At 39.9% G+C, this 17,071-nt stretch overlaps 1 protein-coding gene and 1 pseudogene across 1 annotated transcript in view; one reads left to right on the top strand and one right to left on the bottom strand.

Moving 5' to 3' along the window:
* esr2b (estrogen receptor 2b) overlaps nt 1–2,332 on the bottom strand; it is a 33,837-nt gene extending 31,505 nt beyond the window's left edge. The window contains 1 exon segment of the mRNA NM_001319934.1: nt 2,249–2,332. The gene's annotated coding sequence lies outside the window, so the exon portion shown is untranslated.
* Nucleotides 2,333–14,699: 12,367 nt separating this feature from the next.
* LOC109139708 (general transcription factor II-I repeat domain-containing protein 2-like) lies at nt 14,700–15,449 on the top strand (annotated as a pseudogene).
* The last annotated feature ends 1,622 nt before the right edge of the window (nt 15,450–17,071 follow it).

The raw sequence follows: 17,071 nt of genomic DNA, 5'->3' as shown, positions 1-17,071 counted from the left end.
CAAGTCATGCACAAAGCCTGGCCACCATCAGCCGCACAGCAGTGTTTTAACATTCAAACAGTGAGTTTATCCATTCGATAGATGCTGGTTTTATTTAGATACTTAAAGGACATGTGACGTGGTTCAGAAAACACGCTGAATGCATTTCACGCCTCAAGACTTTTAGAAATGTTTGGAAATCTGTATCAGCTTTCAGTTTTAGACTTTTATATCTACAGACGCCGCAGCTCCACCATGTTTCTACTGTAGCCCTGGCTGTAGACTGGGTATTTTGCACACATTATGCAGCCACATTTCTCTCTGGGAAGGAGAAGGTGAGGTGGAGGGATTGCAATCATCAACTACAAGATGCCACTAAATCCTCCCACTGGACCTTTAAACCTACAAAAAAGGTTTCCTCGATTCTGCTTGAAAATTGACGCTTCTGCTTTTAGCTTCCCACTGGAATGTTGGCATCAACTTTACGCATGTGAAACTACTGGAATGCTCCTTTAAGACAACATCAGGAAGCAGCTGGAAGCATCAGTGCATCCCATTTTGACCGACAGCTTTATGAACTTTTGTCTCAAATATCTGAAAGCTGAAGTGATTTGAATGACTTTTTTTCCTGTTTCAGTGTTCCAGAGGTGGAACAAGCAGCTCTCAGCAGGTTTAGTGTGATTACACCTTGATAATACACACTACATCCATGACACCCTCCCCCTGACTGCTGCCTGACTGTGTGGAAACACCCAGCGAGGGTGACTGCAGTGTGGAAACACACATACGGCGCTGATTTTCAGCTTCGTGCGGCCATGTTTTTGTTACACTCTGTACTCGGGTATCTCGGGTGATGGACGACCTGTGGACGGAGTGAGGGAGCTATCAGGAATGGTTGAGCAGCGTGACCTTGGCGAGTTTACGGCACCGGCCAGTGGAATGCTTTTCAGACGTGGGCGAAACCCTTCAGTTCCGGCTTCTTATTTCTGGTAACGACAGGACTTCCCTCGATCCTCCCCTACACACACACACACTTTCACTCCCCCACAGCTCAGTTATTCACGAGTGGAAAAGAAGTCTGGTATTTACAGTAACAGCAGGATTATTATTACACTACGAGCAGACTCAAGGCTGTGGAGAGGAGGCTGACAGGCGTACATCCTCACTGGTTTCCTCTGCGGAGCCTAAAGAACGGGAGCAGGCAGGGTTTGGTTTTGGTTGATGTGATAAAATAATCAGCAGCGTCAAAAGAAAACTAAATGTCCCTTACAGAAAAAAAAGAAAGCAAGTTACAACAAGTGTGAAGAAGTACTTTTTTAGAGTTCTGCGGAATCTGATTGGATTGATTAAAGTTGGCTGCTTCGTGCATCAGCTGCAGAAAGATTTGATTTAACACAAACTGGCTGCTGTGCCTGGGACGAAAACGGTCGTCCTTATTAGGGCTGCATCCAGCTGATCATATCTGTCAGATATGACAGAAATGAGGAGTTTTAACAAGCACAGGAAGTTCATTATATTCTCATTCATAGTTTTCACACGTTTGTGTCCCGTTGTTCTGTTTGCAAAGTAAAAATAGTTCTGTGAAGTAAAGAGGCTGAAATATGGCACAAAGCCTTCTTCTTCCAGCGATAGAGCAAAACTGAAATATTTGTATTGGTGTCTGGACATTGGAGCTCACAGGACTGCACTCGTTCTCTGAGACACTGAAGAAGAGGCAGCCATATAAAGGTAGAAGGGGACGGCCGGTGCGTCTCCAAACAGCCTTTACTGAACTTTACAGATATTATTCTGCATCTGCTGAGGATGACAGTGTGTGTGACTGAAAGCTCCGGATCACCCCGAGATAACTTCTGTCATGTTGTTGTTCTGTTTTTTGTTTTTTTTGTTTTTAAAATCAGAAATATTATCATCATCTTAATTCATACCCTTCTTAATTTACCCTCTCAGCTCTGGTTAAACTGCAATAAACTTCAACATATTTAAGTTTTATAGTCTTAAATTTATTTAATTTAATATTTTTATAACTAAGGTCGGAATCACAGAGTCACATTTAACCTTTCGCCCACCTGATTATTGTATCAGCTCCGTGTAGCAGCGCGTAAAGTTTTATGAAAATCACTTTAAAACAGCTGATTCTTATTTTCATTTGAATAAAATTAGACCTGACTGTCAGCAACCGAGGTGGTCTGCACCTGTCAGAGCAGAGACGACAAAACGCTCCGCGATGATGGAAAAGTTGGAAACGAAAAAACGGATTCATGTCACAAACCTGTCACTCCCTCCAGGCGGTAATCAGAGGAAAAAAAGACCAGCTGCTGCTTCAGGACTTCTGCCGGTTTGCAGCTCCTCCAACGCCGCTGCTGAAAGCAGAACGAACCAGAACCGCGGCGCGTAAAAGTTCAATTGTACGCGGACATCACACGGAGCCGGCGCGTTATTCCTCCCAAGAACTTCTTCATTCCTGGCGCGTCATTAATATTTCCCTTCATCCCCTCTCCAGTCCTCAGAGCGCACGGTTTGGACACGTCACTGGCCACTCCTCTTTGGAGAGCTGCCCAACAGCGCTGCGCACGAGAGGAAGCACCGAAACTTTCCTGAAATCTGGTGTTAAGAAGCCAACAATGAAATTATGTCTGATCACTTTTCCTCCTCAGACGTTTATCATCAATAAATATTGTTGAAAAAAATGGTGTCGTGATCAGACTCCAGGCTTCAGCCGTGTGACCTCACAGCAGGCTCGGAGTTAATGATTAAAAGAGAGACACAGTACAACCTGCGTCCACCAAGACGACTTATGCCCTACTAAACTTCATTTAAAACAAGGACACAAACTGACACCACAGAAGAAAGTCTGCTGCTTCATGTTTGATAAGATTCATTTCAGTCAGGCAGAAGTGAATCACTGTTACTGACCATAAAGACAATAAAGCGTGTTTTATCTGGATCCACTCCTGTTTTTGATTATTTCCAAAAGACCAGGAGCTCAAAGAGGTTCAGTTTGATTTAATGACATGCTCCATGTGTGCATACAACACAATAAAAAAAGGCAGAAATGGAAGTTGCTTTAAGGCCTCTTACATAAATGTATTATAACACACAAATAAGCAAAACCAGTCACCAGTATGGTGATTTTATACCTTTTGCTGCCTTACTGATACAAGCTGAATATTGCGCTATTTTATGGCTTTAGTCACTTCTTGACTTCGTTTGTCTTCCTGCTGTTCTTCTGTGTAGTATACAACCAAGAATACACTGTAAAAAAAAAAAAAAAGAAAGAAAGAAAAAAGTAATTTTACAGGAAATATTCTGTACAGATTTTTCCTGTTTTCCAATAAAACAATGGAATGCCGTTAAGTTAAATACAGTTAATTAACCATAATGTAAGATTAAATTAAAATTATGTTTTTAAATGACAATATATTGTATTTGTACATCTTTAACTCTTTAACTCTAATTTTACATACAATCTTCTATATGTTTTTACAGGTTTAATCACCATTTTCCATAAGACAATGTAATAACTGTAAATTAACAGATACTAGCAGTAATTTAAATATTTCCCTTTAGAATTACATGTAATTACCAATAATATAATATTACATTATTATTATCTTTTTAAAAGTAATTTAACATGTTTCTTTCATATTCAAATGTAATTTTACATAAAATGTAATGATAATGAAGAAATGTACGTAAAATTACAGAAATCTGTAGTGTTTTCCATAAAATTGCAGGTCATTAAGCATGTGTGGTTAAGGTGATTTTATGTTTTGTTTTGTTTTTTAGAGGTATTGAGTAGTATTTGTACAAACACAAAAGTAATTTACTGTACATGAGTAGTATTTGTACAAACACAAAAGTAATTTACTGTACATTACTGTATAAAGACAATATATTATTTGACAAAAAGTGCACTTAAATAATGTAATTTTACAGAATGTATTCTGTATTCTAACAGATGTACTGCTTTTTAAAAACAATAAAATGCCTGTACACAGATACTGGAAGACATACCCACACGGTCGTCATGGATGTGGCATTTGGACCAGTGTAAAAAAAGCATGTGTGAACACGGACTGCACTAACTGAAGAATGATACAATGTATAATTTTCGCTTCTGGTACCCCCTAGACCGCATCAGTATGTGTGAAAGCACCCTAATTTTGTATAAAATGCATTTTTTTGTTTTGTTTTGTTTTTTTACAGGTTTATCACCGTTGTCAATAAGACAATAACTGTAGATTAAATAAAATACTGTATATTAGCAGGTTTATCACCGTTTTCAATAAGACAATAAGTGTAGATTAACATACTGTATATTAGCAATAGTTTAAACATTTACCCTTAAAATTACAAATAATTAACCATAATAAGATTACAGATCTTTCCTAATAGTTGTAATGAAGAAATGTATATAAAATTACAGAAATCTGTAGATATTTCCACAAAATTGCAGGGGTTTAAATTTGCATGCTTCGTTGAGGATTCCTATCAAATCTGCAATATATATATATATATTATATATAAATATATATAATATATATTGTGTGTGTGTGTGTGTGTGTGTGTGTTTTTATTTTTATTTATGTATTTATTTTCAATAGAAACGCACTTCATTCACTTCATGCAATCAGACTATGTATGCAGTTTCAAATTTCAAAGTTGGCGCCTATTTCCAGTTTGCTAACGACCAACTGGCCAAGATTGAAGAACGACAGATAGTTGGGATTAGCGCTAGTGTCCTCCAATAAGGTTCGTAGTGGGCATGTCATGAGTCAATCACATGAAAGACATGCCCTCATGGGCACTGGGAGCATGATCTTCAAGGAGGATGTATGAGACAGCCACAACGGACATTGTCAACCAAATGCCATTTGAGGTAAGTGTCTCAGATAACGCATGTGAATGATAATTTAATTCATTGTCATATCTTGAGTGGACAGGCTTAAAGCTAACGTTAGCATCCCTCTGATAAATTGTTACCATCACATAAGCTACAATTGCATGAAAAAGTTTGGGCACCCTTGACACTTGCCATATTTTCATTTATAAATCATTGGGTGTTTGGGTCCACAACTTCATTTTGATCTTTCAAATAACTGATGGACACAGTAATATTTCAGCAGTGAAATTAGGTTTATTGGGTTAACAGAAAATGTGCAATATGCATCAAAACAAAATTAGACCAGTGCATACATTTGGGCACCTTAACAGAAAAATCATATCAATATTTAGTAGAGCCTCCTTTTGCAGAAATAACAGCCTCTAGACGCTTCCTATAGCCACTAATGAGTGCCTGGATCCTGAATGAAGGTATATTGGACCATTCCTCCTTACAAAACATCTGTAGTTCAGGTTCAGTGTTCAGTGAGGTTTGATGGTTGCCGAGCATGGACAGCCTGCTTTAAATCATCCCACAGATTTTCAATGATATTCAAGTCTGGGGACTGGGATGGCCATTCCAGGACATTGTACTTGCTCCTCTGTATGAATGCCTGAGTAGATTTGGAGCAGTGTTTTGCATCGTTGTCTTGTGCAGATTGTGCTGTATTGTTGAACTATGCACAGTGACGCCATCTGCAGCAAGATGACCTTGCAGGTCTTTGGAGGTGGTCTGTGGGTTGTTTTTGACCATTCTGATCATCCTTCATCTTTGCCTCTCTGATATTTTTCTTGGCCTGCCACTTCTGGCCTTAACAAGAACTGTGCCTGTGGCCTTCCATTTCCTCACTATGTTCCTCACAGTGAAGACTGACAGCTGAAATCTTTGAGATAGCTTTTTGTAGCCTTCCCCTAAACCATAATGCTGAACAATCTTTGTTTTCAGGTCATTTGAGAGTTGTTTTGAGGCCCCCATGTTGCCACTCTTCAGAGGAGACTCAAAGAGAAGAACAACAACTCGCATTTGGCCGCCTTAAATACCCTTTGTCATGATTGGATGCACCTGAAGTTCAAGGGTTAATGAGCTCATCAAACCAATTTTGTGTTACAATTACTCAGTGTTAATTAGTTACAGGTATTCAAAGCAACAAAATGACAATGACAAATGACATTTGATTTAATTTCATACAAATGAATATTACTACGCTAAAAATCTGTGTCTGGAAAACAACCAGTACTCAGCTTTTATGGGAAAATGAATGGCATACCACTGTGATCATTTTCTGTGAAGACAGAGTCAGTTATTATGCAACCTCAGAGGGGTGCTCAAACTTTATTTTTTTTGACTGATGGCAGCTGGGTCATTTTATTTGACTGATGGCAGCTGGGTCATTTTATTTTACAGCTGAAGTATAAATTGTTTAACGCATGATTTCGGTCAAAGCCTTTTTACTAACATTGCCAGAGGTTAGTCGAAATTGTGTTGCTCTCTGCTGATGTATGTTCATAAAAGTTGTTATCCGTGGTTGTATTGAATGCGGTCAAACTTTTGTATGCTCCCCCCACTGATCCTGCATGAGCCCCACAGAGGTAGCAGAAACTAACCTATTTAAAGGACCAATTCGTGTTATTTTGTGTGTGTATTTTTTTACTGTGCAAAATTAATTATTTTATTTTAACATTTAATAAGTAAAAAAGTATTTTCTAGCTCACACACAGCTCACAATTTCTGTATTTGTTTTTTCACCACAGTTGCCAAGTAAAGATTTAGAGATCCTGTCCTGCGTCTTCTTTCCAACTCGGGACACAACAGAGGCATACAATGGAGACGGCTTACATATATTTGATATATGATAGAGGATGACTCCCATTGATAATGACTACTCAACCCAGACAAAACAAAGACTGTGGTTCACTAGAGTGGAATTACTGTCCTATTTCCATGGATTGGAAAAAGGACAACATTTTTCCAATCTATAAAACTAAATTCAAGCTTGCAATTAAAGCCTGTGCAGATGGACATACTTCCTACGTGTCTCGGCGGAGATGCACTGGCTGTCATTACCACCAGAAGTGCAGCAAGATGATGATGACTGTATAGATAAATTACATTTTTGGTACAGGTTAATTTGTGAGCTTTTATTAGCTTTGGACAGAGCCAGGCTGACTTTTTTCTCCTGTTTCCCCATATGTGTGTGCGTGTGTGCGTGCTTGTATTGATGTCATGCCTGTAAAAAAAAGGAGACTTCGACCTGGAGAGGGTAAGACCATATTTATTTCTATGTAAAACTCAGTATATAACTGCATGAATCTATTTTGGAAAGAGAAGTGTTATCAGTTTTAATTTGAGCAAATCTTACTTTTAAGAATATAATGTTGATAGAAGTAGAGTAATGTGCTGAGTGTGAACTCTAAAGAGAATATTTATCACTCTTTATTTCTGCTTTTCTGTGTCTCTTAGTTTGGAGCAGGGAGTTGTCTGGTTTCTGCTATTAGGGATTGTGAATGAAAATCTGTCATTTGGGCCCTGGGTTCAAAATATTTAATTGATTCTTTATTTTTATATAATTATAAAAATAATATTTTGGAAGTAAAACACTATATTGAACAATTATATAAAGTAACTGCTACAGTAGTGGCAACTCAAAAGTTCCCCTTCAAGCTGAAAGCTAGCTGAATGGCAGCCGTCTTCCAGCCAACTCCCAGCAAAGTTCCAGTGGCAGGAGTGATCCCTTCCTTCTCCTGGGCGTGTCTATTTTTTACTCTAACATCACCTATTCATTTAATTACAGGGTATGACCAGGAGATAGCGCTTCTTTCACAGAATTTGTTTTTACAGTTGTTCTACCTGGAGATGATGTAGCTTACACACCTCATTAGCATTCTCATTGCTCAACCTTTTGTTTGCACTTAATGGGCTTTTTGGTGTCACACAAATCACAGGGCCGAAAATGCAGCTGGTTTGACTACTGTATACTACACAGTAGCCTTTGAGTGTGTTTTGAGTGTGTTCATGAACAGGAGGATGACTCATTTACTGTATTTTCATTTTTGTTCATCCCATAGGCTAAATCCCACATAAATAAATTGAACCATAAATGAAACTCCATGCAGCAAGAACTTTTTTTGGGTGAATTTCCAAGAGGAAAAATTTTGGGTGATTAACAGCCTTTTGGAAGATTTTTGCAGTTGTGCAGGTATTCAGTGCATGCTAAAATGAAAGTCTTAGAAGTTCCTGGGAAGCTGACAATTGACAATTTGTTCCAATATATATATGTATATATTAACTGAGTGTGCCTGAAAGAGCACACTCTTTAAAACCTCTCGGGCTTATTCCTGTCTTTATTGAGTGTGCCTGAAAGAGCACACTCTTTATTAGCTCTCGGGCTTATTCTTCTTCCGTTTCTTCTGTTTTTTTCGGTTCACTACTCCTCCCAGAGTTTTTGTCGCACACACAAAATCGCCAAAAACCACGGCAAAAAATGAATGGGTGTGTATTGCGAGAACTTTCGAGAGCTAGAGTGTGTGATGTCATCGCTAGAGTGGAGAGGAGAGAGAACGATCAGTGAAAAAATAAATTGTATTTGACTACCGTGGCCTCAAATGCCCCACTACAGACACGATTTATACATAGAAACGTAGGAAAATTTGTTGTCTCACTCATATTCGCCTGCTAAAGCTGTCAGATATATAGTTTTGGTGGGAGACGCAAAGATGCGGCAGCAACACCCATCGACAGCCTCATAGACCCCCATGTTAAAAAGGCGGGAAATTTTCTGGAGAAAAGCAGAAGTAACGTTTCTCTGAATTGCTCTCAAGGGCACATTTCTTCATTTATCGACACAAAACGACTATGTAGATGATCAGGAAGGTCTCAGCCTGCTTCAGGTTAAGCCGGTTCAAAGATTGGAAATACGGTTTTGGTCAGAGATCCTTACGTTCGAGGGAAGGTCTCAGCATGTTCTCTCTCTCTGTCAGCATTTCCAACTGACATTCTCACAGGTGCAGTAACTGCTCTGCTGATTAGGCTGTTGGTCCTGGTTGCTTGGCAACCTCAAGCCTGCGTGAAGGAGGAGAGGGGGGAGGGGCCAGCAGGCAGAAGCCAAGCAGCGGCCATTTTAGCAGTTATTGGCACTTATTTTGAACTTGTCTGTCTAAAATGACAGACAGAGACAGCAGAGTAAAGACATGCTATTTGCTAACATTAGCGACCAATGCTAAAATTTGTGCTAATTAACATTAGCCACTAGGAATTAAATACATGGTAATTGCTAACATGCTAATGTTAACTGCTAGCGCGTTAGCACATCAATGCTAACATGCTAATGTTAACATGCTAATGCTAATTGATAATATTAACATACTAATGTTAACATGCTAATTGCTAGCGCATCAATGCTAACATGCTAATGCTAACATGCTAATGTTAATTGCTAGCGCATCAGGGCATCAGCATTAACATGCTACTTCATTTTCTTACATGACCTTCTACTCTTTTCCATTTTGAAAACAGTTCAAAATTGAACATAGATGAACGTAGTACATACTTTTAACATGACTGTCTACCGCCATCAATTTTGTCTGTCTGCCATTTTGGCCTTCTCCATGTAGCATCTGAACAGCAAACTACACATTGAGTCTGGACCAGTGGTCTGGACCCTCCTTTGAATCTCAGGCTGAAGGTGGTATTTCAAAATAAAAGCCTGCAATGTCACTACATTCATTGTACGTTAACAGATGGGTGTCTGGTGGATACAAGTTTCAAAATGATATGACTGCACATTAAGAATGGTTTCCTTTATTAATTATTTATTACTCTTGCTAGTATTTGCTTTTACTATCACTACTATAACTATTGTTATTATTGGTATTGATACCATTACTTATTTATTACTTATTTATTTATTATTGTTATTACTTACTTATTATTCCCATCATTATGTTTATTTATGTTTTAGTTACTTTAACACTTTAAATTATGTCATGATGCTCCCTGCATACTCCAGGGAAATATTATGCCAAGACCCCTTTAAGAAGTATCATACATTAACAATTATTTGCGTTTACATAAAAAAACACATAACTGTAGAAACACAAGAAAAAATATCCTCATATCTCAACAGTCTTCTTGTCAATTCAACAACAATATAATGCATAAATACAAACTTTTTGGCCGGCTATGTCGCATCAACTCGTTATCAGTCTCAGTATTTCTGTGGGAGAAGAGCGTGGGAATAGGTGGAAAAAGCAAGATTTATCATTAAAATTCATGGTGTTTGGTGGATCACACGGACGCTGAATTAAACACAGGTAAGAATGCTGATTAATCGTGTATTATGTGTGTGTCATGGTGAAGGACAGAGTAGACAGTTACGGGACGAATCTTATTGGCTCTTTGTGTTTTGGCTTGATTTATATACTGTACTCCGGCCGCAAATCCCCTTCTCCGGCTCTTTGTCTGAGGTAAGAGGATGCAGTTTTTAACTGTATATGTCGTTAGCATGCTACCATTACAATTGTAGCTTATAATGTTAGCATTTTTATGTTTCAGATTTAAACTACTGTCGAAAATATGTTTATTGGTACAGTTATTACATGACTAAATCATATGAGGCTTGCTTTAATCATAAATATGAGGATAGTTTAGATAGTTTGTTCAGTGCTTCATTTTATGAAAATGATGTTTATTATTGTGTATATGGCCGTTTAGTAAATGTAGTGGCGAGTTAACCCTCGTATTTTCTTCCCATTCACTATGTAGCTTTTTGTCTGTTTTGACTGCTTATAAAGCATGAGGTATGAAATGATCACCTTTTTTTTTGTTTCACCTTTTAGTGAACTTCTTTCTAGCACATTAACATATATTTTATACTTGTTTTTGTAATTTGTGGTGTTACAGACCTAATTTGCATAAAATTATACCTCATTTTTGAGTAGAAAAAAATGAAATTCTGAATTATTTTCACCATAGTTATGATCAGAGGCATAAAAGTTGATAGAATATAACAGTCTGGAATATGTCAGTTTAGTCAGAATACTGTGTTGTCACACTTGTGTGTGCATATTTAAATGTATTGCTTTGAAATTGTTGTTTTATCTGGAGGCCCAATGCCAGTTCACAAATTTACAAAGAGATGGAACACCTGTTTCTTTGAAGTGTGTGTGCGTGTGTACACCCTGAAAAGTGCAATAGTGTGACCCATTGCACCACTAAATGTGGCCGGTGATTTCAGTGATTTGATGATTGATTTTGTGTGTACAGCATGCAGCTAATAATGCATTGTGTGTTGATCATGTAGGCCAGAACAGTTTATGATTATGTCAGTAATAATGTATAGACTGCTGTGTCGTGCACGAGAGAGCCTGGTTGCAAAGATGTTCCACAGCTGACATTTTAATGAAATAGTAGGGTAAACACAGGTATTACCAATGATAATTAAGATTAATTCAGGGTTCTGCTGTCATGCATATTGTTTTACCGGAAAATCCCTGCTTTTTCGTCTTTTTTTTTATTATTAGAAATAGGTTAAGTTATCTTAAAAAAAGTCACTGGTTGGTGAATAATTTGTTCAACACCAGGCGTCAAGTCACGTGACTCACGTCACTACGTAGGTACGGAGCACAGAGCGAGGGAAGACATGGCGACGGTAGAAAATAGTTTTGAGATAGAGGACGCGCCGAGCAGTTTGAAATCACCTGTGTGGCGGCATTTTGCATTCCCTATATACACAAATTGTGTATATAGGGAATGCAAAATGCCGTGAGAAACGGACAGACAAAACCAAACAGCATGTAAACATTGCAAGAGACCGCTAACATATAGCGGCAACACGAGCAACATGCAGCAGCATATTAACCGCCACAACAGTGCGAAGCAAAGTAACGTTACACCACCTCGTGAGCGAAAACTGCACATCACACCAGTTAACAGCAGTTTACTGTGAGAGTGTTTCTAAAGAAAGGAGATATTTGTCATGTGTTTTGTTGTTTAAGAAGTAAGTTGCACTTTTTATAAGAACTAGGGATGTAACGATGCATCGTGACACAATTAAAAATTGGTACAAATGCGTGACAACTCGCATCGGTTGACAGAAAAAAAATTAATCGCGATTCTTGGCGAATGCAAGAGAAGTAGGATATGTTCTTTTTCGTCTTTTTTTATTAGAAATAGGTTACGTTATCTTTAAAAAAGTCACTGGTTGGTGATTCATTGGTTCAACGTCAGACGTCAAGTCACGTGACTTACGTCACTACGTAGGTACAACAAAAAATCGTGAGTTGAATGTATCGTTACATCCCTAGTGACTATTAATGTGTAGACTGCTGTGTGTGTTCACAAGCGAACCTGGTTGCAATGTTTCTTTGCCAACACTGCTGTGTTTTGTCCTGTCTCTCAGTGCATATATGTCAGACGATGCCATTATGCTAACAGTGTTTTCCTTCATTAATGCTGTACAAATGGCATTTTGTAATGTCTCACTGAGCTTTGTGAAAAATGTTGGCCTGAGTAAAATAATTTGACTGTCGGTGTGTAAAATAGGAAAGTTACTGCTGTATGTGGACTTCATGTTAGCTTCTTGCAAATTTTTATATTGTTTTAATTTGTTTGTTTCTTTCTCTCAGGACATCAGTCTTCGAGGAGGACAGCCTCCTCCACTGTCCCTCCTCCACATGGCCAAAACAGTAAGTACCAGTCTTGGATACTGGACTGTCACATTGTCTTCAGAGGGAGAACAAAAAAAGTATTTAATACGTCATCTTTCTTATTTTATCCTACATATGTGACAATAGTATTGAAACCAAACAAAATGAGCCACCCTTTTTAGTTCACTTTATTTTTCATCACCTGAAGCAATTCCTCTCACTGTCTTCCCATAGCAACAATTTGGATCATTGGAGACAGCTATGTCCGACGTGGTGCCCAGAGAGCTACAAAGTCAACAGGAGGCAACTTGGGCCTGAACGCCTCCATCCGGTGGTTCGGCTGGGGTGGACTGCGGTGGAGGCGCCTTCTCCCCTTTTTTTACCATTGCCTGTGAGGAAGAGCAGCACCAGATGTCCTCCTCATCCACTGTGGCGGCAACGACCTGGGCGAAACCAGCAGCGTCCGGCTCGTCAACTGGATCAAGGAGGACCTGCACCAGCTTCACCACTGGCACCCTGACATGATGATCATGTTTTCTTCATTGTGTCAGAGGTGCCAGTGGAAGGCTGGTGCAAATCCGGTGAAAGTGGACAAAGCCCGGAAATTTGTCAACAGTGTTATGGCCACATTTGTGTGTAGTTTAAATGGTGCCATTATTGAGCACCCTCTCGTTAGACATGACACTCCAGGGCTATTTTTTTTAAGATAAAGTTCATTTCATACCTAGGGGAAATGAAATTTTTTAAAGTGCATTAGCGAACTGTCTTAAAGACTACATCCAAATGCAGTGAACTGCTGCACTGCATTTGAATCTGGCCTTTAGGACACAATTTTTAAGTCCTAAAGATAGCCCTCAGTGTCATGGCTAATGTTGAGTTTTTTATTTTATGTTTATTAGTTTTATTTAAAAAAACAAAACAAAAAAAACAAGCTACAACATCTGTAGCCATAACACCGTTACCCCTTCTGCTCTTCCTCAACCTATCTTTTCCTTCTCCCTTTCCTTTTCCTTCTCCATCTCCCACCCCATATCTTTTTTCCACTCTGCCCACGTCGGGCATAGCTGACTTATACTATAATTCTTATATTGTATATAGTGTATATTATTGGTACTGTTAATTTTGTTAAAAGAGCTAATGCTAACATGTTAATTAGCATTACCCACTAAGAATTAAATACATGCTAATGCTAACATGTTAATTGCTAGCGCATCAGTGCTAACATGCTAATGCTAATAGACTAATGCTAATTGCTAATGTTAATTGCTAGCGTGTCAGCTAAAATGCTAATGTTAACATGCTAATTGCTAGCGAGTCAGCGCAGCAGCTCTAACATGCTAATGCTAACATGCTAATGTTAACATGATAATTGCTAGCACGGCAGCGCTAGCTGCTCCTGTGTCTAAATAAACATGTTAAAAATGACTATTTGACGTGTGCTTTTTGAATACAGACCCCGGCAACAGCCCACTCGTCACTCTCAAAATTTCTGCAGGAATTTTCTAGTACTGAATTTGCTGAGCAGTGTCAGTAATAATGTATGATGATGACACGGATTCACTGGAAAAGACCCAAAACTGTAGTATATGCTAGGCCTGTATGTGGCGCTGTGACGCCGCCACGTTTTCTTTGTAGCAGCCGTAATAGACTGAGTAGTTTCTGTAGCATGAGCACAAGCCTTTAGTTAGCCATTGTTGTTATGATGCGTCTAGCTGCGGCAGCTAAGGTTAAAGGTTAGAGAGGCGGGACTTATGTATGTCATTGTTTCTCAAGAAATCTGCATTCGCCGTCTAGGCGACTCCGGGCTATCTGCCGTTTTAGGATTTTCCCACTCTGGGACCCATTCTCAAAATATACCAGTTTCACACCTTGAAAAAGCCAGATCTGTCTGGACACAAGGCCGAAACGATAAAGTATTTATGCAGATTCGATAAAAACGTACTCATGTGGAAGAGCCCTACATTTACAGAGATTGCTTTAGCTGTTTTAATGTGTAATGACTTACTATCCTTGTTTTTCTGTCAAATTAAATGTTCTAACTGTATTTGTTCAATTTACTAAAATGATTGTTTAATACTTAAAAAACAAGTCTATGCTGCGTGCAAAGCGTGCATTGACCATAAACAGTGTTTCCACATCATTACAGTGATTTTCCCAACAAGCATTATTGAGAAATATTTTCAAGCAATCCCAAAATGTCCCGGAAGAGGAAAGTTGACGCAGATGGTCGGCAGTTTCAAAAAAGATGGGAAGGCGAAAACATGTTTGAGCTTCAAGGGGAAAAAAAACAGTATGTCTTTTGTGTTATGAGTCAGTGTCGGTAGTCAAAGAGTACAATCTACGTTGGCATTTTGACACCAAACACAGAGCTAAGTATGCCAAAGTTAGCCTCCAAGAAAAACAACAGATTGCCCAAGAATTGAAAGGCGATCGCAGCAGAATATGTTCACAAAAGCCACCACCAAAAACGACACGGCAGTAAAAGCCAGCTTTGTTGTGGCTGAAGAAATCGCCTGAGCTTCAAAGTCTTTTTCAGATGGTGCGTTTTTGAAGCAGTGCATGCTGAAGATGTGTGAGCAGGTGTGCCCCAACCAGATACAGGCTTTTAAAAATGTCAGCTTGTCAAGAAACACAATTGCGGACCGAGTTAAGGAACAAGCAGGACAACCTGGCAGCACAGCTGGCTGGGGAGTCACACAGTTACATCGCTGATTCATTAGCTGTTGTAGGCTGATGAAAGTACAGACAACACGGATACAGCGCAGCTATCCATTTTTATTAGAGGAATGAAGTTAGACCTCTCTGTCACAGAGGAGCTTTTGGATGTAGCTGCCACGCATGGGACCACAATTGGACAGGACATTTTTGATGTGGTGGACAAGTCTCTAAGTAAGAATGGATTCTCCTGGGAAAAACTGGTGGGGTTCGGTTGGCTAGCAAACTGAGCAGGTTAATGGATGAGTTTGATCGGCGCTTCACTGATTTCAGATCACAGCACTTGGGCACCACGGACGTCTGCAATGCTCCCCATCACCTTCAGATGGAGTTGACTGAGCTTCAAAGCGATAGTGGTCCGAGAGCCAAGTTCCAGGATACTGCAATAGAGGACTTTTACCATCTACTGCCGTCTGGGTTGATGCCACAGCTTCGACTTCATGCTGCCCGTGTTCTGTCTATGTTTGGGAGCACCTATCTGTGCGAGCAGATGTTTTCTATGAGGGGCCGTCAGGGACATTATTCAGAAATACCTCTCACACACACTAGTGAAACGCTCTCACACACACTACTGAAATATTACGCTCTTACACACACTAGTGAAACGCTCTGTCCCCATCACCACACACTAGTGAAATGCTCTCACACAACTACTGAAATATTTACGCTCTTACACACACTAGTGGAATGCTCTCATTACACACTAGTGAAATGCTCTTCACACACACTAGTGAAATGCTCTCACAACACACTAGTGAAATGCTCTCACACACACTACTGAAATGCTCTCACACACACTACTGAGATTTCAGTGTAACCGGAAGGCATTTCAGTGAAACCGGAAGGCATTTCAGTGAAACCGGAAAACATTTCACTTAAACCGGAAGGCATTTCAGTGAAACCGGAAGGCATTTCACTTAAACCGGAAGGCGGGTTGTAGAGGGAGCGCCGCACGTTGGGTTGCAGATGTCGCGCCAGGAGGGCTTTCCAGTGGACTTACAGAAGCTGCCGCGCTACTCAACAACATTTTGTCATCAGCGGAGACAATTCGAACATTATCTAATGCAACAGCGAGCAGGCAGCAGTGCCACGCCCCCTTGAGTGCCGACACCGTGGAGAGCCGGCTTACGGCGCTTTTCCCGTCTCGCGGCCGCAATGGCGCGGCGCAACACCCAGCTGTTGGCCCGACATCTGCAACCCACACGATGCTGTGCCCCCTCTTACAACCCGCCTTCCGGTTTAAGTGAAATGCCTTCCGGTTACACTGAAATGCCTTCCGGTTTCACTGAAATGCCTTCCGGTTTAAGTGAAATGCCTTCCGGTTTCACTGAGATGCCTTCCGGTTTCACTGAAATGCCTTCCGGTTACACTGAAATCTCAGTAGTGTGTATGAGCATTTCAGTGTTGTGAGAGCATTTCAGTAGTGTGTGTGAGAGCATTTCAGTAGTGTGTTGTGAGAGCATTTCACTGTGTGTGTTAAGAGCGTAATATTTCAGTAGTGTGTGTGAGAGCGTTTCACTAGTGTGTGTGAGAGCGTTTCACTGTGGTGTAAGAGGCGTCATATAGTGTGTGTGAGAGCGTTTCACTAGTGTGTGTAAGAGCGTAATATTTCAGTAGTGTGTGTGAGAGGTATTTCTGAATAATGTCCCTGACGGCCCCTCATAGTTTTCAATCATGAATCTAAACAAGACCAAGTACGGATCACGCATCACTGATGACAACCTCCACGCTGTGTTGCGGATTGCCACAGCAGAAGACCTAAAACCAGACATTAACACACTGGTCATGGGAAAACGGTGTCAGACGTCCTGCCAGAAAACAGATAGGTAAGCACTTTTGAAAACCTACTGAA

Source organism: Larimichthys crocea, chromosome V (genome assembly GCF_000972845.2).
Source record: "Larimichthys crocea isolate SSNF chromosome V, L_crocea_2.0, whole genome shotgun sequence".
Classification (NCBI taxonomy): domain Eukaryota; kingdom Metazoa; phylum Chordata; class Actinopteri; family Sciaenidae; genus Larimichthys; species Larimichthys crocea.
This window is presented reverse-complemented; position numbering and strand designations above follow the sequence as displayed.